The sequence below is a fragment of the Mesocricetus auratus genome, unplaced genomic scaffold (genome assembly GCF_017639785.1).
Source record: "Mesocricetus auratus isolate SY011 unplaced genomic scaffold, BCM_Maur_2.0 Super-Scaffold_100004, whole genome shotgun sequence".
NCBI classification, from domain to species: Eukaryota; Metazoa; Chordata; class Mammalia; order Rodentia; family Cricetidae; genus Mesocricetus; species Mesocricetus auratus.
In genome coordinates, this window is record NW_024429189.1 from 17836319 (window position 1) to 17857618 (window position 21300).

General features: G+C 38.0%; 1 long non-coding RNA gene and 1 other non-coding gene across 2 annotated transcripts in view; both read right to left on the bottom strand.

The window, feature by feature from the left end:
* Window positions 1-21300, bottom strand: part of LOC121140169 — a 50854-nt gene that overhangs the window by 16404 nt on the left and 13150 nt on the right. The window lies entirely within an intron of this gene.
* Window positions 13767-13891, bottom strand: LOC121140609. Its single transcript, XR_005877533.1, has one exon. It is a non-coding gene; the product is annotated as a U6atac minor spliceosomal RNA (small nuclear RNA).

Here is a 21300-nt window from a genome sequence, read left to right on the forward strand (position 1 = left end):
CAAAATGAGGAGAAGTTTTTCCCCTTTTGAATATCATCACAAGCCAATAAATTTACTCAATGTCAATAACCAACTGATCTTCCTTGAATGAAATTAATAAAAAAAATTGTGTTGATAATGCTTCCTTGTTTTGTATTGCATTTGCACAAAAACGTGTTGATACAATTTTTCATTTTTTTCTTTTGCCCTAAAATCAACTCTCACTATTCAGGCTGGAAGACCTAGAATGGAGATCTGCCTGCCTCTGCTGTACAAGAGCTGGGTTCAAAGGTATACACAACCATGCCCAGCCTATTGGTCTGGTTTCTAAATAGTAAGTAGAATTCTTAAATTTCAATCACATCTTAATAGGTTCTAAATTTGCATATGATATTGCTTATTTTAATAAAATTTGTACTCCACATGGAAATTCATTTGTAAAACCCGCTTCAGTCACTCCCCACCCTAGCCCATACAGTGTCACTTAGGTATGTTGTTTGAGAATAATTGCATAATAATTGAGAATAGTTGGAGCTTTGTTTGTGTACACGTATTACCAGTCTGTGCTACTAAGGTGCTATGTTTAAACAGTACATGTGAAATTAACCCTGACAGACTGCAGGGATTACCATTCCAGATTTCAGGTTATATTACAAAAGTATAGTAATAAAAATAGTATGGTACTCATAAAAAACAGGCATGTAGATCAATGGAATAAAATAGAAGATCCAAACATAAGACAAAGAGACCAAAAATACACATGGGAGAAAAGTAGCATATTTAATAAATTATGCAGGGGAAACCAGTATCTACAACCCTGTATCAAAGCCAATTTGAATTGTATCAAAGGTCTGTTTGTGAACCCTGAAATGCTGAAAGTGCTAGAAGAAAACATAGGCAGCACTCTATAATACTTAGGTATAGGAAAGCACTAACTCCCCAAGGTTCTAACTGTCTAAGAATTAAGGCCAGCAATTGACAAATGGGAACCAATCAACTGAGTGAAGAGGAATACCACAAAGTATAAGAGAATGTTTACCAATTATAGGTCAGATAGAAGATTAATATCTAAAATATACAAAGAACTATTTAAAAAGACCTAAGATTTAAAAAAATCAGCTATGAATCTTAACAGAAAGTTCTCAAAGGCATAAATAAAAATGACTAATGTGATGAGCATTCTCAACAACTAAGGAAATGCAACCTAAAGCGCCCCTGTATTTTCCACATACTATCTGGAGGAGGTCAGAAGCATAGTGAAATTCAGTAATGCCTACTGATGAACTAATGGAAGAATAGAAACTTTATAGTATACTGAAGTTCATGTTATACCAAGAATTTAAAAATGGGCACCCTTACCAACTATTCTGGAGAGAGATTGATATTATCAAGGAAGATCAGCTGACTGGGGAAAATCATAATGAAATTTGTGGACTTGGATTCCATATTGGGTTAATTTTTTTATCTGCTTAATCTAACATCCTGTGCCAAATAAAATCATTATTCTAAGTTTCTTGAGGCGTAAAAGAGAAAACACAGAGGACACACATTCATTTCCTGAAAGCTACAATGGAGACGGCAGCACAGCCAATCAAAAGCTGCTTTCCCCACAAGCACTGCTGGACCTCGGGAATGCACATTTTCGTTCTCTAAGCCGCCTCATTTCCTCAAGTTCCTTATCTGCTACCTAAAGAATGAGTATTATCTTGAAGAATAAACGATCATTGAGGAAATGAAAGGATGCAATGCCTGCAATCAATCTTTTGCTGAATTTGTGTAAGCATTACATGTAAAAGCAGTAAAAATGCTGCAATGTTTTGCATGTTTAAGAACACATAAGTATGCCCAAGGATCCAAACCTGTATCAATCTGTACAAAGTTCATTAGCTCAGTTGATATTGGCTTCATTTGATCATTAGTATCTTCCCTTGTTATTATTCCTTAAAGCAGTGATTTTCATAGTGTAGCTAACATCAGCATCACCTAGAGGACCTGTTAAAATGCAGATTACTGGGACCCACTCCCAGAATTTCTGACTCAAGCTGGAGGTAGGGACAAAAAGGTTGTGTTTTTTTGATAATTACAAGTTTACACTGATGTTTCTGTACAAATAGTACACTGTGAGACTCTCTGTCTTATACTATCTTTATGCATATGCCCACCACTCATCAGTTCACATTCCTAACTTCAGCCTCTTCTAGGAATGTCTCATACAATTCTGCATAATTCATTGCCTGGAAACCCTCAATATTATAATCACTATTAGTAGAGTTGCATCTATCATAAATAAGTATGCAATTAAAGATAATTATTAAAACAATTCAGTTGGTTGTGTCACGTGAATGAATCGTAAAGTTTTTTCAAGACCATAAGTCATTTTACTAAATCATATGTAAGTGACATTTAATATAAAATTAATACAAATTCAATCCACTTCAATAAATAGAAATAATCATGCCCTTTATCTCAATGAAGTGATTTATAACAGCATTGTATCTGAGGTGATTTCACTTTGAGGGTAGGGGCAGAGAAGTTGCCAGGATGTCTAATGGTAGAATGTTGAGGCCAGAGATCCTCCAGGCAAGTACCAAAGACAAAAATGAAGGAGAATAGAAAACTGTAAATTGCCGGAATATTTTAGTTACTTTTCTATTGTGGTGACAAAACACCATGTCCAAGACAACTTATAAAAGGGGCTCACAGATACAGAGGGTTAGAGTCCATGACTATCATGGCAGGGAGCATGAAAGCAGGCAGGCGGGCATGATGCTAGGGCAGTAGATGGAGGTTTGCATCTTGATCCACAAGCATGAAGCAAAGAAAGCTAACGGAAACCGGGACGAGAGTTCCTACTCTACAGAACACCTCAATACACCTTTCTGTTGGTGACAAAGGTCAGCTTATATATATAGACAACATGGCATTGATGTGGATTTCCAGAATAGACCATGGAGGAGGGTGGGTACTATGAGTCAGCACAAAAAGTGGCTGCCACCAGATGTCCAAGGCACTCTGAAGTAATCTGTTATATAGCTATTTTTGGCAAAGTTCCACTTTTATGTGATTCTGTGTAAATATGGCCTTGGAGTCAGAGGCCTGCCTGACCCTTCACCTTTGCCAGACCACCAACACACCTGTTTGTGTGTAGGCCTATGTGCCTACAGCTGTGTTGCCTGTTTGCTTTTGCAATGCTGTGTGCAACATATGCCTGGGTGCCTGCCAGCAGCTGTCTACCTAGCAGTCTGTGTGGTGGGCTTTGAGCAGAGCACATAAAGTATGTCTTATCTACCTAACACTCCTCAAAATCCCTTCAACCTCCTGGATCCCCAGAGCTTTTCTCTTCTCCTGGCTTTGGGGCTTGGTCTTCACACTTTCTCAACAAGTTTGACATCTCTGTGACCTTGACCTACTTCTGATGTTGGTAACCCTGGGATGATTCAATTTTACTATTATTATTATTACTGAATTAACCCTTATCCAACTAATCCAGACTATCTCAGATACTCTCCTGCTGTGACACAGTTTATAGGTTAGGCCTTTTGTATCACAAAGAAACATTAGGACATAGTCTGCAAGTAAATACCTAACAGCCATCTTTCTAAAGGACAAAAAAAAATAACAACGTAGTACTGACTTGGAGTGTTTGTTAATTTCTGTGTCGTAAATGCTCCTACCAGGCCAATTTCAAACCACTGGCATGAAATCCCTGAGCAGAGCTGCATAGTGTACAGGAATCAGCTTTGACAAGGTTGACCTGGCATTTAGTGAAGCTCTCCAAGGTGACAAAGGGCACTCACTCCTCCCAGATCCATTCTACCACTCTCTTGTCTTCTGTCTTTCCTTCCTTTGATGGCAGCATCTCACAAATCCTTCTTCCTTTTCTTTTTATTGGCTAATTCTTGAGAATAATCAGTATCATTCAAAAACTCTATCAACTTTGCCTAGCCCTGATGTATGCCTCAAATTCTAAAGTTCTGTTCTCTGCTCAAAAAACCACACATAGCTAAGAGAGTACACAATTATTGTCACTGAATAAGTGTTGAAAATTAATTGAGGCCTCAGGAGAAATTTGCTGGAAATTAAAACATAACAAGACAAAACATTAGATTTGTCCTTAGAATGAGCCAATAGTTGTCATTTTCATGTCTTCTGCTTTTACAAAGATACTGAAAATTTTTCACTAAAACATGAAAGTCACTAAAACATGAAGAAATAGACACCAGTGCAAATTTATATCTGGAAACCTAAGGCTGCCGTTGAATTTTCCTTGTAAAATTTACATGGACATTCACTCTCTTTCATTACAGATGATGTCCAAATGCTCCAATGGATAGGATTATTTCCAGAGTGTTTATCAGGCAACACTGCATCTGTGATGGCTTGAATAGGTTATGGCCCCTGTAGACTCATGTGTTTGAATGCTTGGTCCATAGGGAAGGGCACTATTAGGAGGTATGGCCTTGTTGTAGGAAGTGTGTCAATGTGGGGCTGGACTTTGAGGGCTCATGTATACTCAAGCCAGGCATAGTGTGATATCGCTTCTCCTGTCTGTGGTTTGAGAAGTAGAACTCTCAGCTCCTTCTCTAGCACCAGGTCTGCCTTCATGCTGCCATTTTCCCTGCCATGATGGTAATGGACTGAACCTCTGAAACTGTAATCCAAGCCCAATTAAATGTTTTCCTTTATAAGAGTTGACATGGTCATGGTGTATCTTCACAGCAATAAAACCCTAAGACAACAACCTGCAAAGTCGTTCCTCCTAACCTATTCTAGCTCCCCTCAGCATTCTTTCCAATGCCTCTGTAATTGAGTCTATAATCCTCAGCCCCACATCATCCTCTCCCCAAGGCCCTCCTGCTCAGAAGGCACATCACATAACACAACACAAAAGCATCTCAGGCTAAGTGAGTTTCTACTCAAGAGTAGGCAGGGACCCTGGGAGCCACACCACAGAGAACATACTGTGGGCTGTGTTCTAATTCAAGGCCTCCTGTCAACTGCTTGAGAATTCATATCACAGTCAGTAACATCCAGGCAAGAACAGAGTGCTCAGATCTGCAGACTAGTAATAACGCTCTTTCTGGAAGGTGCATTTATAAGTTTTCTGCCTAGTTTCAGAGACAGAGAAACAAACTTATTATGGAGCTCATCTTATTCTTAGGCATGAATTGTATAATTCAACTCTCAGGAATCTACAGCAGAACAATTGCTTCATATTAGTGCAGCTTCATTTTATGCTCTGTGCTTTAGATGTTCGCCTCTCTGTTTGGGTGCTCTCAGTTCCTAATAAGAACACTCTGAAAAGAAGGCAGCATTGTGAAACAACCTTGGATTTAAACTTCTGGCTTGATAGTAAAACAAGGTGTAGTGTCATCTCTTTAAAAAGCCACTGAACTCTAAGGGAAGCCACATAAATTGCTCTGTTTCTAAACAACTTTTCTTTGTGTGATATATATGCTCCATTTTCTTTACTCAGCTTCTGTTATTGAATATTTGTTCATTTATTTCATTCAAATCAACCTATATACATGCTGCCCTAGTTTGAAAATAGTTAAAAGTAGATCACTTTGCAGGTGCTGCATGCTTTAAAAATATATGCAACAAAATACAAAGGCATTAAAAAGTAATTGCATAGAAATAGACTAATTCTATTGTAAAAGGCTTGGCATGTATTTAGAAAAGTAGTGTATCTTGGAAATACAGTTCACATGTTATTTATTTATTACAAATTAAGACAAGAAAATAACAAAATGAAGAAAACTGGAAACATATGAAAACTGAAAAAAAAAGTACTTTTCATTGGATCAATAAATGCAACCGTTGACCCAAATACTAGCAATAACATCACTGATAAAATCTTTAATGGTACAAATACTGTGGGCTCCTCTTTTGAGTGTTTTAGCTCATACTGAAACTGTAGTAAAACTTCTCTCAATGGTCCTATAAGGGTAACCCAGATAATCCAACTCCATCAGAGAATACTAGATATGAATAAAAGTAAAAATTCTGTGTTCCTGCTGGCATGCCAAAATCATATACTGTTAATATGAAAATCTATTCATCTTTGAACTAGGCACTGTGGGGGGAGAGGAAATTAATGTGGGAGAAGGGGGCAGTCATATACTACATGCCCTGATGACCAGACTTAAAGGTAATATGCAGGGTGCTTAAAATACAGCCTCTGGCTCCCGTCTATTTGGCTTTAAATTTTAGCTCCATCTCTCAATATCTTTGGACTTGTGGGAATTATTTAACTTATCTGAAGCTATTTCATTCTCTGTGGGGTGCGCATTTGTCACCTGCCTCTACATCACTGAATATTTAACCAATGTAATGTGCTAACAGAGTATCTGTGAAAATTGAACTTTCAGATATTAACTATTGTTATAACTGACCTATGGTCTTGAGGCACAGTGATGATACGTGAAACTGATTCCCAGACAGGACACATTGACAATGGCTCAATGTCTTCTGTAAACACAAACAAAAGCAAGAGGTGGTCCCCTAAGGAAAGCACATATCTTGGTGACTGGCTAAAAAGTTACCTGTGACTACTGGGCCACTATCAGCTATAGTCTGAGTGAACAGAAACCCTTGGGATCCCATCATAAAATACTATAAGGTATCTTAAGGGGTTAAAAAGGGAGGGTTGCTAAGATGAACATAACTAGGAACCATATCTCTAAAAAGTTGCAGCAGCTACTTTGAATGAATTGGTATGCTGAAAAGTACTAGTTTCCTCCTCATGTTGGATCCAGCCTCATATTCTGCCAGAACAACAAGGATATGTACAAGTTCATAATTGTCCTCTACTAACATGCAAGAGTAGACTACAATGTGACAGCTTCAATTTAGATAGTATTGTGGAACATAAATATATATGCACATACATATATACACATATATTCCATATATGATATATATAAATATATATGTATATATATATATATATATTCCACACATATATGTTGAAACCTTAACTGCCAGAATGATTATATTTGGGGTAGGGAATTGAGGCTTTACAAAACTATGATGAAGCTTTGACTGGGCCTCCTGGCTGGGATTTTTATATTCTCTCCAGAGTTTATAAACTCTAAATACTGGCCATAACCCAATCTTGAAATATCCCTAGTTGGACCAACGGTGCCTTATCCAGGTTCCTGGTTTCTGGACTTCAGTTTTCCATGTCCCAACTGGCACAGTAGACTTTTTCAAGAATGAGAGAAGAAAGTGGAAGTAGAATAACATTGACTACTACTACCACAAATGGGTATCTACCCCAACATGAGTGCCCACACTGTCTTGTGCACATTACTTGGCATTTCCACAGGTTTGGAAGTTAGAAAACCACCCATCAGAACTTTTCATGTGTCACTTCTCTGGCTTGCGTAGAACCCTTTAGAAATGTATGAAGTTCACATGTAAACAGGTAGTAGGTGATGACCTATGGGGACACATTATAGACCAGAAGAACACATAATATTAAAATCAAAACATTAACAATAAAAATTGCTAGCAAGCCATGAGAAATATGTCTATATCTCTAGGATGACAGACTAGTAGGGACCAAAATATGTAAAATAAGCAAGAAATCTGTCTAGAGAAAACAAAGTTCTAATGAAGACTGGAGATTTTGGAGGCTTGATTTCAGCATCCTTTCAATATAAATTGCCTCTTGGATTTTGCCCTAGTTCTTATATAAGCCATGCTGCCCTAGTAAGCCCAGGCTAATAATCAACTGCTCATACTAATTGTGAGAAATGAAATGGTTTATACAAGAAGAATATACATACTCAAAAAGGTCAGTTCTTTTACATGTAGAGAAGCAATTGTATATAATGAAAGGAGCATGGCTCTACAGAGCACAGAATTAGAGGCAGTAAGAGTTTCTACATTAAGTAGCCAGTTGCCTGAAGACTAAATAAGAAAAACAGTAAGGCTTGCCTGATATGGAGACAAAGAGGGACAGGCACCATGGCATAAGCCCTGCTCAATCCCATCCTTTATCTAATATTATGTGACCTCACCAGAAGCTTTCTTTTTCAGCTAACTTTGTTATTTGATTCTACCAGATTCAGCTTCCTGCAGAGGTTGTCCAAAACATGAGGAGAAATACCAGACCTATCAGCCAAGTCGTAATGTCTCCAAGGAAATGATGACATGTTGAGCATGAGGTAAGGCTAGCACCATCCTAAAAATGGATCAGATATGAGATAATAAATGCAAAGGGACTCTGGAAGAATGAAGCAGTATGCTTCTATGTGTTGCTACTATTAATGAGGGGGGCTGGGTTCAGACCACAGCATCTCCTGGCTGGACCCAAGGTCACACAATCAGACCTCAGACATAGCATAGACAGTTCCTGTCCTGACTGATGAGCCAAAGCCTTCATCATCCTTTCTCTGTGTAGATGCTGAATGTTACTCAGAAAGCTGTGTCATTCTTCTTTCAAAGTTTCTGAATGAGTTTTAAGTGATATGTCAGTTAGGGGTTCTATTGCTGTGATGAGACACTATGACAATGGCAACTCCTTTAAAGGAAAAACGTTTAATTGGGATGGCTTACAGTTCAGAGGTTCAGTCCATTGTCATCATGGTAGGTCATGGCTGCATGCAGACAGATGTGGTGCTGGAGAAGGAGCTGAGAGCACTGCATCTTGCAAGCAACAGGAAGTCAACTGACACAATGGGTAGTATCCTGAGCATAGGAAACCTCAAAGCCCACCCCCACAGTAACACACTCCAACAAAGTCACTCCTAATGTGCCACTCCCTATGAGCTTATGGAAGCCAATTACATTCACACTATCACAGGTAAGATCTTTCCTTTGCATCCCTGTAGAACACGCCTATGTGGGCAGTGAATCTCTAATATCCTTGACCTCAGTTATTTTTTTCTATCATGTCTTTAAACCATTTACGTTCATTGGACCAAGTATAAGGACACAGTTTTAAATTAGAGATCAACTCAAGACACCAAGCAAGCGAGAACCTAGTGAGTTTTCTAGACTTCTGTGAAATGATTTTAAACTGAACCACAGCAATGTCCCTAGACATAAAAGGCTTTGTCTAACTTCATCTTGTTCCTGGAAATCTTACCCTACAAATACTAGAACTTTGAAAGCTATTCTGTAATCTATCATTCCTTCACCCTTCCACCTGCTAAGCAAACACTCTTAAACCGCAGTTCTTAACTATGAACCCTACACTAAAGCCTCAAGACTGCAAAATCAAAACAAAGTGTTTTAGGCAATTAAAGCACCAAAAATAATCTTAATTATTCATCCTTATATTTGTCTTCATTTATACTCAAAGTACAAAAGCTACACTATAGAAACATTTATATATAAGACTACAGCCACAGGTTCTCATGGATGTCTATATTGATTAGCATTTAATACCACAGCTGAATCATAAAGATCTGTATTAACAGCACCATGGAACCTACCAGGTCTTTAAAGGCTACATTGTTCAACATCCACATCACAGATGTAGTATGTGAGATGCAGAGGAAAGAATCTCTTACTTTTGGCCACACAACAGGGCTATAACCTGACCTTTCTGATGTGCTTTCCCTTTCATTAAACAGAGAGGAAAGCTTGCCTGTCCATCTCCCCACCCCCCCAAAAGGAAAGCATCTTTCCTGATTCTGAGACATGATATCGTTGCTTTTCAGATATTCTAACTAGTGAAACTAGTGAAAATCATCAGTACCATTTTTTAAAAATTGGATGTCATAAAAATTTTAAGGTTTCCTTTTAGAGAAGATAGCGCAAGGTCACATGAGTTAAAATATGCATTTAATTATGAAAATTATTCATAATTAATATTAAATCACAGAATGCAATGAAGTAGCAAGGATTTAGGGAATAGCTTATTATCACCACCCTCTCCCACCCCCACCCCCCACCGCTCAGTCACAGCATGGCAAATAGCTATTCGGAAACAAAAATTCTCATAAATATATATATATATGCCATCCTGAGTACCCCTCCATTTCAATAACACTAATTGCCCTTTTTTTTCCTTGCTGCTCCTAGCCATATTTCTTGGAAAACAACAGCTGTGTTTATTCAAATAGCAGCATACTGATGACTTGATGATAGGGTAATCTGCTGGAATTCCAAGTGTGATGGTCCCAGAGACAACTTCTCAGCATACCAGAAAAGTATCCTTTGCATAGTACAAAGCTTTGGAAAGGAATCCCCACTTGGTTAGCATGGGACTGGGTGTTCCTTATTTCAGTCTCTTCCAGTGAGGACCAGAGTTTCTTGTTCTTGCCAAATCATCTTTCCATGCACCATTGTCAAAAAGTAAATCTGCAACATGAACATTTTCACTCCAATAGCTTCTAAGCCATGGATTAAACAGTGCCTTGAATTACAATGAAAACAGGCAAATGGTTTAGTTCAAAATCAAAACAGTAAACTCCACTTGTTATTTTCTCTGACTCAATGGGCACTGGAGGGGATAATAATAGAGTCAGAAGTAATTTACTAGAAAAACAAAATGAAACAAAACAAATGAAAAAACAAAAGCTTAAATACCCAAGGGAATGTAATTAATTAGCAAAGATTAAATTCCCACTGTAGCAAGGGTTAAATTCTCACATGACCTTAGTCATCTTCCCTGATGACGAGCAACATGTTACACACCAAGTGTAACAACTATAAACTATGCTTAGAAATAAACTCAGTTCCAAAATCCTGGTCAACATTTAAAGTAAGTTCTAGATTTCTCATCAGATGGTATTTATCAAGAACTGAATACTTTGCTGAGGTAGAATTACATCAATTTAAAGAACAGAGTTTGTATACTGATGATTATATTTAAAATGGCAATAACAAATGTACTCATAATGCAAAATATTTTAGGTGTTCTTTTATGTACCTTAATGTACATTAGCTCTTTCAGTGAAAGAGTTTTTTTTAATTTTCTTACAGATAGGAAATTGGAAGCACACAAATGTTACCTTTTGCCCAAGGCCACCTAGAAAATAAGGGACAGAGTGAGGCTTGGTCCAGGTCACTGTCCCTGTGACCCCTGTTCTTCCTCAGGACACTATGCAACTATATGCACTGGGGGGGGGGGGGGCACACTACACAATGTACATCAAGTACCGGAAAAAAAAAAACCATTACAGAGAACAATAACCACTTATGTTTAAACAGGTTTTACATAAGAGCTGTATATAAGAAGGGCCACGCTAATGGAGACTGGATTTGAGGGGTCTAAGCACAACATTTTGATGTACAGATACACCTGATGTATAAGAGATTCAAAATTAACTGAGGAAGCCGATCTCCAGCAAGGAGCTTGGAACTTTTTCAAAAACACTGTTCTTTGTGTTTCCTGGAGAAAAACACAGGAAATGGGCTTCTAAAAAAGTCTGTTCAGGTTGAGTTGGACTTTCAAAAGACTTCCTTGCCAAATGAGTTTATAAAAGGATTTATGGAAATTGTTCTTTTAGATACATTTGCATTTGGTTTGGTTTGGTTTGGTTTTTAATACAGTAGAATGCTACCAGGGTAGATTGACTTAGTGAATTCCAGAAAAAGACCGAACTTAGCCATGTGAGGGCATTTTGGTCTTTGGAACAAAGTGAGATGAGTGCTCAATTCAGCAGACCATGAAGCCACACTCTGTTTCTTCTCTTGCTCTAGAATATTCTAAATATCATTAAACAAATTCTGAAACTCTTTTGCATAGATTTTATGTGCTGCAGATTTAAAGTAGAAGAACCATCTACAAGAAGAATGGCAATTTCAGAGCAAAACAGCAGTTAGCTACCACGCAAGAAAGACAGTCTTCTAAATTTCTCAGGAAATTCCTGAGAAGTTAGTAAAATAATATCATTTTTCTTCTCTTTTCTCACACATGTTCATACACACAAAATAGGTAAACTACTCTGTGCTTGTATGTGTGTTTCTACATAAATCTGTACTTACTATATACTTATATGTGCATATAAATACATGACCATGAGAATTATGGTTTTTTTCTTTGTGTTTATGTGTTGATCAGTATCCCACAACTATAAAAAAATAACTCTAATAAATCACTTTGTAAAGAAAATAGGCTTATTGTGACTCACAGTTTTGGGAGTTTTCATCTATTATGAATTGACTCCATTTTTCCTGGAAACATAGTACGTCTCATTTGGAAACACCCAGAAGATGAAGTCTCTTTACCATATAGCTAACAAGAAATTAAAAGAGAAAAAGACTAACGTTCCACCACCCACTGCAAGAGAACACCTCTGTCTTAGGGTTTCTATTGCTGTGGAGAGATACCATGGACAAGGCAACTGTAATGAAGGATAAAGGGGTGGTTCACGGTTTCAGAGGTTTAGTCCATTATCTTCATGGAGGGATGTAAGCAGACATGCTGAAAAAGGAACTGAGAGTTCTACATCTTGATCTGCTGGCAATAGAAAGAGTCTGTGTTCACAATGAGCATAGTTTGAACATATGAGACCTCAAAATCCATTCCCACAGTGACATACTTCCTCAAACAAGGCTACACCTACCCCAACAAGATGACACCTTCTAATAGTGCCATTCCCTGTAAGCTTGTGGGACAATTACATTGAAACTACCACAACCTACAATTACCTAACCTTTCCAGTAGGCCACACTTCTTAGAGCTTTCTACCACCTTGCATTGGCACCAAAGTGGTGACCAAGTCTTTACATGTGGGCCTCTAGAATTTAATACACACTATAGAAATGTGTGTAAAATGATAATTACCAAAAGTATAAAAATCAAAGAGCAGCCTGGCACAGTAGAACAGGCTTTTAATCTAAACACTTGGGAGGCAGAGGCCAGTGAGTCTCTGTGAGTTCAAGTCCAGCCTGATCTATAAAGTGAGTTCCAGGGTAGCCAGGAATGTTACAGAGAGATGCCCTGTCTCAAAATATACAAACAAACAGAATCAAAAAACACAAATCAGACTCAAAATTGTATCAATTCCCATAGGAACTGAAGTAGTAATTAAGGAGAGAACTAAAGAAAACATTCCAAATCTGAAAAAAGTCATAAACCCATGTATTTCTTATATAGTTCACTATGTCCTAGGAAGTTTTCAACAAAAATATCAATCTAGAGAAATGCTTGAGACACAAAACATCTTATAAGCATTTAGAAGCATCTATGTGTGTTACATGTGACCACGACACTCAAAAGAACAAAAGAAAAGTTGCTTTAAGACTTCTGCTTTATATACTAGAGAGTGTAATGGAGAAGAATATTCCTCTTTGCTTCCTTCTTTATCATTTTTCAAAAGGATTTTTATTAACCATTCTAAAATTGTGAAAAAATCTGAGGATTAGCTCAGCCAGCATAGCGCCAGAGTGTGTTTGTGTGTATGTGGTAGTGGTGTAGGGATGGCTCTTATCTTTTTCTCCTTAATTTGGTTTCTTTGGTGAAATGACTTGGAAACCTGCAATTTCACATTGTCTTCTCTTGATCTACAAGATTCTGGTGGTATGATGACAACCCTTACTGTTCTTCCCATCTGGTATGACCTTTTGTTTTTCCTTCTTGCTAATTTTAGCTTTTGCAGAGCCCAATTTAAATATCTCTCATTATAAGGCCTATGTGCTTTTAGAAGTAAATTCTTTCTGGCTCTCTTATTTAATCTTTAAAAGGACAGGTAATTTTTTCCTTAAAGTCAGGTGTCTCACCATGTATTGAACTTTCCATAAACTAGACTGTCCTTAAACTCAACTTACCTGCCTCTGTCTCCTAAGTGTTTGGATTAAAGGCATGCACTATCACACAGCCTAAAAAAAAACAGTGACTAGATGCCACAAAGTAGGTCACACTGCCTTAACCATATGCATTCTTTTAGACCCAAGTACCCTTCCATACTCCTCAAGGGGAATATGAACCTTCTCTCCATTCAGACAACACATTAAAAATCAGTCAGCTAATTTCATTAGAAAACTCTTTTTCAAGCCCGACCCCCACCCACTGAAGCCCCAAAGACCTGGCAGCACCCTCCCCACACCCCCAATCATCACCCACTGCATCAGTGACCACCAGAGCCTTGGCTTTGCCTGTACCTTGAAGAGGTAACTGTCTGGGCTCCTGGCTGGATGGCCCTACTCTCTAGGCCCTGACCTCAGCTGGCACATCCCGAATTCCACCCCCACCCACTGAAGCCTCAGAGACCAGGCAGCAGCCTCCCCACACTCCCAACCATCCCTTACTGCATAAACAACCACAAGAGCCATGACCCCAACTTCACCTAAAGGAAGAAAGACCACCTAAGCCACAAGCCCCACTTGCACCAATTGGAGGAAAAGGGACCCCCTGAAGAACAGGCTTCACCTATGCCAACTGGAGGAAGAGATGGGTAGACATCAGTGTAAGAATATATACAACAACACAAAGAGGAATTCTGTACCACCGGAAACTAGTGACTACAACAGCAAGACCTGAACATCCCAACACAAATGAAGCTGAATAAAATGACCTTAAAAATAACTTTATGATGACGATAGAGGCCCTTACAGAGGAAAGGAAAAATAACCTTAAAGAAATAGAGGAAAAAACAAACAAAAAATGGAAGGAATCAATAAATCCCTTAAAGAAAGCCAAAAAAAAAAATCTAACAGATGAAGAAAAGAGTTCAAGACTTGAAAACTGAAATGGAGGATATAAAGAAAACACAAACTGAGGAAATTCTGGAGATGGAAAATCTAGGTAAATGATCAGGAACTACAAATGCAAGCATAACTAATAGAATACAAGAGATGGAAGAGAGAATCTCAGGCATTGAAGATACCATAGAGGAAATACATTCATTACTGAAACACAAAAGTTAAATCCAACAAATTCTTAACACAAAATATTCTGGAAATCTGGGACACCATGAAAAGACCAAACCTAAGAATAATAGTATAGAAGAAGGAAAAGAAGTCCAGCTCAAAGACACACAAAATATATTCAAATATATCATAGAAGGAAACTATCCCAACCTAAAGAAGCATATACCTATGAAAGTATAAGAAGCTTACAGAACACAAAATAGACTGGACCAAAAAACAAAAAAGTCCCCTTGCCACAAAATAATCAAAACAATAAACATACAGAATAAAGAAAGAATATTGAGAGCTGCAAAGGAAAAAGGCCAAGTAATATATAAAGGCAGACCTATCAGAATTACATCCAACTTCTCAATGAAAACAATGAAAGCCAGAAGGCCCTGAATAGACTGTTTGCAGACCCTAAGAGTCCACAAATGCTAACACAGACTAATATACCCAGCAAGGCTTTTAATCACCATAGACAAACAAGATATTACATAACAAAACCCTACAGAATGTACAAGAAGGAATATTCCAACCCAAGGAACCCATAAAAACAAAGACAATAGATAATCCCACACCAGCAAAACCCAAAGAAGGGAAACACACACAATACCACCATCAACAATAAAACCAAAAATAACAGGAACTAACAATCACTGGCCATTAATATCTCTTAATATCAGTGATCTCAACGCACACAAACTAACAAAATGGATATGAAAATAGAATCCATCCTTGTGCTGCATACAGGAAACACACCTCTACTTCAAAGACAGATAGCACTCAGTGTAATGGGTTGGGGAAAGATTTTCCATGAAATGGACCCAAGAAACAAGCTGATGTAGCAATTCTAATATCTAACAAATTAGATTTCAAACTAAAATCAATCAAAAGAGATGAAAAATATCATTTCATATTCATCACAGGAAAAGACCATCAAGATGAAGTCTCAATTCTGAATATCTATGCCCCAAATGTAAGGGCACCGACATTTGTAAAAGATACATTGCTAAAGTTTACATCACACATCAAACTTAAGACCCCACTCTCACCACTAGACAGGACTGCCAAACAGAAACTTAACAGACAAATAAAGGAATTAACAGATGCTATGACTCAAATGGACTTAACAGACATCTATAGAACATTGCACCCAAACACAAAAGAATATACCTTCTTCTCAGCACCTTAAGGAACCTTCTCAAAAATCAACCATATTTTCGGTAACAAAGCAAACATCAACTGATACAAAAGAAATGGAATAACTCCCTGTATCTTATCAGATCACTATGGCTTAAGGTTAGAATTCAATAACAACACTAATTGCAGAAATCTTCACAACTCATGGAAATTGAACAATGCTCAGCTGAATCACCACTGGGTCAAGGAAGAAATAAAGGGAGAAATCAAGACTTCCTAGAATTCAATGAAAAAGAATGAACAACACACCCAAACTTATGGGGCATACTGAAAGCAGCACTAAAAGGAAAGTTCATAGCACTAAGTGCCCACATAAAGAACATGGAGAAATTTCATACTAGCAACTTAAAAACACATCTGAAAGCTCTAGAACAAAAAGAAACAAACTCACCCAGGAGGAGTAGAAGATAGTAAATAATCAAATTTAAGGCTGAAATCAATCAATAAAATAAAAACAAAGTGAATAATACAAAGAATCAATAAAACAAAGAGTTAGTTCCTTGAGAAAATCAACAATATAGACAAGCCTTTATCCAAACTAGCCAAAGGCAGAGCAAGAATTTGGAAAATTAACAAAATCAGCAATGAAAAGGCAGACATAACAACAGACACAGAGGAAATCCAGAGAATCATGAGGTCACATTTCAAAACGCTGTACTCCACAAAATTAGAAAATTTAAAGGAAATGGACAATTTTTGGAAAAATACTACATTCCAAAATTAAATCAAGACCAGCTAAACAATTTAAATAGACCAAAACCCTTAAGTAAATGGATGTAGTCATCAAAGACTCCCCCCCCCAAAAAAAAAGCCCAGGGCCAGATGGTTTCAGAGCAGAATTACACCAGAATTTCAAAGAAGATCTAATACCAATAATACTCCTCAAATCATTCTACACAAAAGAAACAGAAGGAACATTGCCCAACTCTTTTTGCCAGGCTACAGTTACACTGATACTCAAACCACACAAAGATGCAACTAAGAATAGAATTACAGACCAATCTCTCCCTCATGAACATTGTTGTAAAAGTACTCAATAAAATACTGGCAAATTGAATCTAAGAACATATCAGAAAAAGCATCCACCATGATCAAGTAGGCTTCATCCCAGAAATGCAAGGTTGGTTCAACATATAAAAGTTCATCAATGTAATCCACCATACAAACAAACTGAAAGAAAAAGGAAAAAACATGATCATCTCACTAGATGCTGAAAAAAAATCTTCAACAAAATTCAACACCCCTTCATGACAAGGGTCTTGGAGAGATCATGGATACAAGGAGCATACCTAAACATAATAAAGGCAACATACAGCAAGCCAACACTCAACATCAAATTAAACAGAGAGAAAACTCAAATCAATTCCACTAAAATCAGAAACAAGACAAGGCTCTCTCCATATCTATTCAATATAGTAGTCCAAGTTCCAGCTAGAGCAATAAGACAACAAAAGGAGATCAAGGAGATACAAATTGGAAAGGAAGATGATATGATAGTATACATAAGTGACCCCAAAAATTCTACCAGGGAACTCCTATAGCTAACTGATAAACACCTTAGGTCAGGATACAAGAGTAACTAAAAAAAAATCAGTGGCCTTCCTGTATACAGATGATAAATGAGATGACAAAAAAGTCAGAGAAACATCACCCTTCACAATAACCAAAAGCAACATAAAATAACTTGGAGTAACTCTAACCAAACAAGTGAAAGACCTGTATGACAAGAACTTTTAAGTCTCTGAAGAAAGAAATTGAAGAAGATATCAGAAAATGGAACAATCTCTCAAGCTCTTGGATCGGTAGGATAAACACAGTAAAAACAGCAATCTTACCAAAAGCAATCTACAGATTCAGTGCAATCCCCATCAAAATTCCAACACAATTTTTCACAGAACTTGAAAGAATGATACTCAATATGTTTAAAAAAACAGGCCAGCCAAAGCATTCTTGTACAATAAAGGAACATCTGGAGGCATCACCATCCTTGACTTCAAGCTCTACTATAGAGCTCTAGATGAAATCAGCTTGGTATTGACAGAAAAACAGGCAGGCGAATCAACAGAATCAAATTGAAGACCTTAATCCATACACCTATGAATACATGATTTTTGACAAAGATGCTAAAATTAAACAATGGAAAAAAGAAAGCATTTATAACAAATGGTGCTGACATAACTAGATGTGGACATGTAGAGGAATGCAAATAGATTTACATCTATCCCCATGCACAAAACTCAAGTGCAAATTGATCAGAGATGTCAACATAAATCCAGCCACATAGAACCTTATAGAAAAAAAATGGAAAGTAGACCACTTCCTAAATATAGCACCAAGTACCACAGACACTGAAAGCAACAAATAAATGGGACCTCCTGCAGCTGAGAAGCTTCTGTATGACCAAAGACAAGTAAACAAAATGATAGTCTACAGAATGGGAAAAGATCTTTCCCAACTCTATATCTAACAGAGAGCTGATCTCTAAAATATACAAGAACTCAAGAACCTAGACACCAAAATACCAAATAATCCAATTTAAAAATGACGTACAGAGAATTCTCAACAGAAGAATCTCAATAGACCAAAAAACATTTAAGGAATTGCTCAATAGCCTTAGTCATCAGGCTAAGTCAAAACAACCCTGAGATACCATCTTATACCTATCAGAATGACTAAGTTCAAAAACTCTGATGACAGCTTATGTTGGAGAGGATGTGGAGTAAGGGGAACACTCGTCCATTGCCCGTGGGTATGCAAACTTGTACAGCTGCTTTAGATGTCAGTATGACTGTTTCTCATAAAATTGGTAATCAACCTACCTCAAGATCCAGCAATGCTGCTCTTGGGCATATACCTAAAGGATGCACATTCATACCACAAGGACATTTGCTCAACTGTGTTTATAGCAGCATCATTCATAATAGCCAGAACCTGGAAACAATCTAGATGTCCCTCCACTGAAGAATGTATAAAGAAAATGTGATATATTAATACAATGGAGTACTACTCTGCAGTAAAAGAAAAATGACATCTTGAAATTTGCAGGCAAATGGACAGAACTAAGAGGGAAAAAAGGCCTGAGTAAGGTAGTGAGGTAACTCAAACCCAGAAAGACAAGCATGGTATGTACTCACTCATAAGTGGATAATAGACATAAAGCAAAAGAAAACCAGCCTACCATCTACAACCCCAGAGAAACTGGGTAACAAGGAGGACATTAAGAGAGACATACATGGATCCCCCTGGGAAGAAGAAATACAAAAGTTCTTCTGAGATAACTGGGAGATGGTGTGGGTGGGAGGCGGTGGAAGGGAAGGGTGAAAGGAAGGAGGAGAGGGGAAAGAGAACATGAGGGAAGGGTATTATGGAGTTGAGGGAAGGATAGAGAGAGAGATCAAGGAAAGAGATAATTTGATAGAGGAAGCCATTATATGGTTATCGAGAAATCTGGCACTAGAGAAATGCCCAGAAATCCACAATGACCACAGCTAACACACTAAGCATTGCTGAAGAATGTGCCTAAATTGGCCTTCCTCTGTAATCAGATTGATAACTACCTTAATTGTCATCATAGAAGCTTCATCCAGTAACTGATAGAAGCAGATCCACAGCTAAGCACTGGGCCAAATTTCTGCAGTCCAGTTGAAGAAAGAATGGAAAGATAATATGAGCCAGGGGTCAAGACCATGATGGGGAGACCCACAGAAACAGCTGAACTAAGCAAGTGGGAACTCACTGACTCCAGAATGTCAGCTGAGGAAGCCGCATAGGACAAAACTAGGTCCTATGAATGTGGGTGACAGATATGTGGCATGGGCAGTTTATGAGGCCACCATCAATGGAACCAGTATTTATCCTTGCTGTATGAATTGGCTTTTTGTAGCCCATTCCCTATCAAGGAATACTTTATTTAGCCTAGATACAGAGGGGAGGGCCTTAGTCCTGCCCCATAGTTATGTGACACACTTTGTTGACTGTTGGGGAAGTCCTGTTATTTGTCAATAAAGTACTGTTGAGCCTATAGAAAACCTAGATAGGAGGGACTAGGAGTCGAAGAGGATTCTGGGAAAGAGAAAGACAAGAGAGTTCGAGATGTAACCGCCATTGGGGTGGGAAGCCTGGAAACCTCTCCGGTAAGAGACATACTTAGATTAACAATTATGGGGTAATTACTTAAGTCAGAGCTAGCCAGTTAGAAACAAGCAAGGCCAACAGCTTCATAATGAATATAGCCTCCTGTGTGTTTATTTGGACTGATGCGGCTCTAGAACCAGGCTGGAGCGGCAGAGCCCAGGCGACTGGCGGGGGATAAACCAAAGCGGCTAGCAAAAGAAAAAGCTTCACTTAACATAATGGTGATCAGGAGTGGGATCATGAATTTCCACGCAAAATAACAAAAGCTTTAAAGGAATTTTAGAAACAGAAGAATGGAGAGAAGCACAGATTTTTGGTAGCAGCATTTTTCTCAGGTGTGCTCTGTTTTGCTAGCGACAAGCCGAGATTCACGTGGCTCGCTTACCGGAGTCTTCCTGACTCGGCATAAAAAGAAAAAAAAAACCAGCAAGGTTGTTTTAAGAGACTCTGCTAACAATTAAAAGGTGTGTACGTACAGCTGGAAGTGGCAGCTTTTGCTGGAGGTCAGCATGGACTGAGGCGGTAAGCTGGAGTCACGCTTACGCCCGCCATCTTGACGGAAAAACCGGCAGTTTAAAACAGCCACGGTTTTACAGATAAGACACGTGGCCAGAAAAACATAAAGATTTACAGTAAAGTCAGACTTGGATAAAGAAAAATCTCTAAAGGTTTACAGTGTGTTTAAAAATATACGTGAGATTGAGAGAGAAAATGAAACGACAAAGTGGTATATAAATACAAAAGCCGGCGTTGTGGTGGCGCACGCCAGTAGGATTTACTCCAGAGGCAGAGGCAGGCAGATTTCCAAAGAGAAATCCTGTCTCAAAGAAAAATAAATAAAAGTAAAATAAATAAAGTAATAATAGATAAATAAAAAAGCCACGTAAAGATGGAAAATACACAGAGAGTCTGGATACTGTACGCTATTGTGTTTTTCAGTTTTTTGCTTGCTCAGGAAGGAACTGCTACTAAAGTACACTTGATTATAAATGCTGCTAAATTAATACAACTTATATCTTTTGAAAATACCTTGACTTCAAAATTTAAGCATAAGGATATGTTACTCGGAAAAGGAGTTTTTATTTATGTTTCTACAGAAAATGAAAAGCTGAGAATTCCTTCCACGTTTCTGTGGTTTCACGAACCAAGACCCCCGGAAGCAGGACCCCCGGA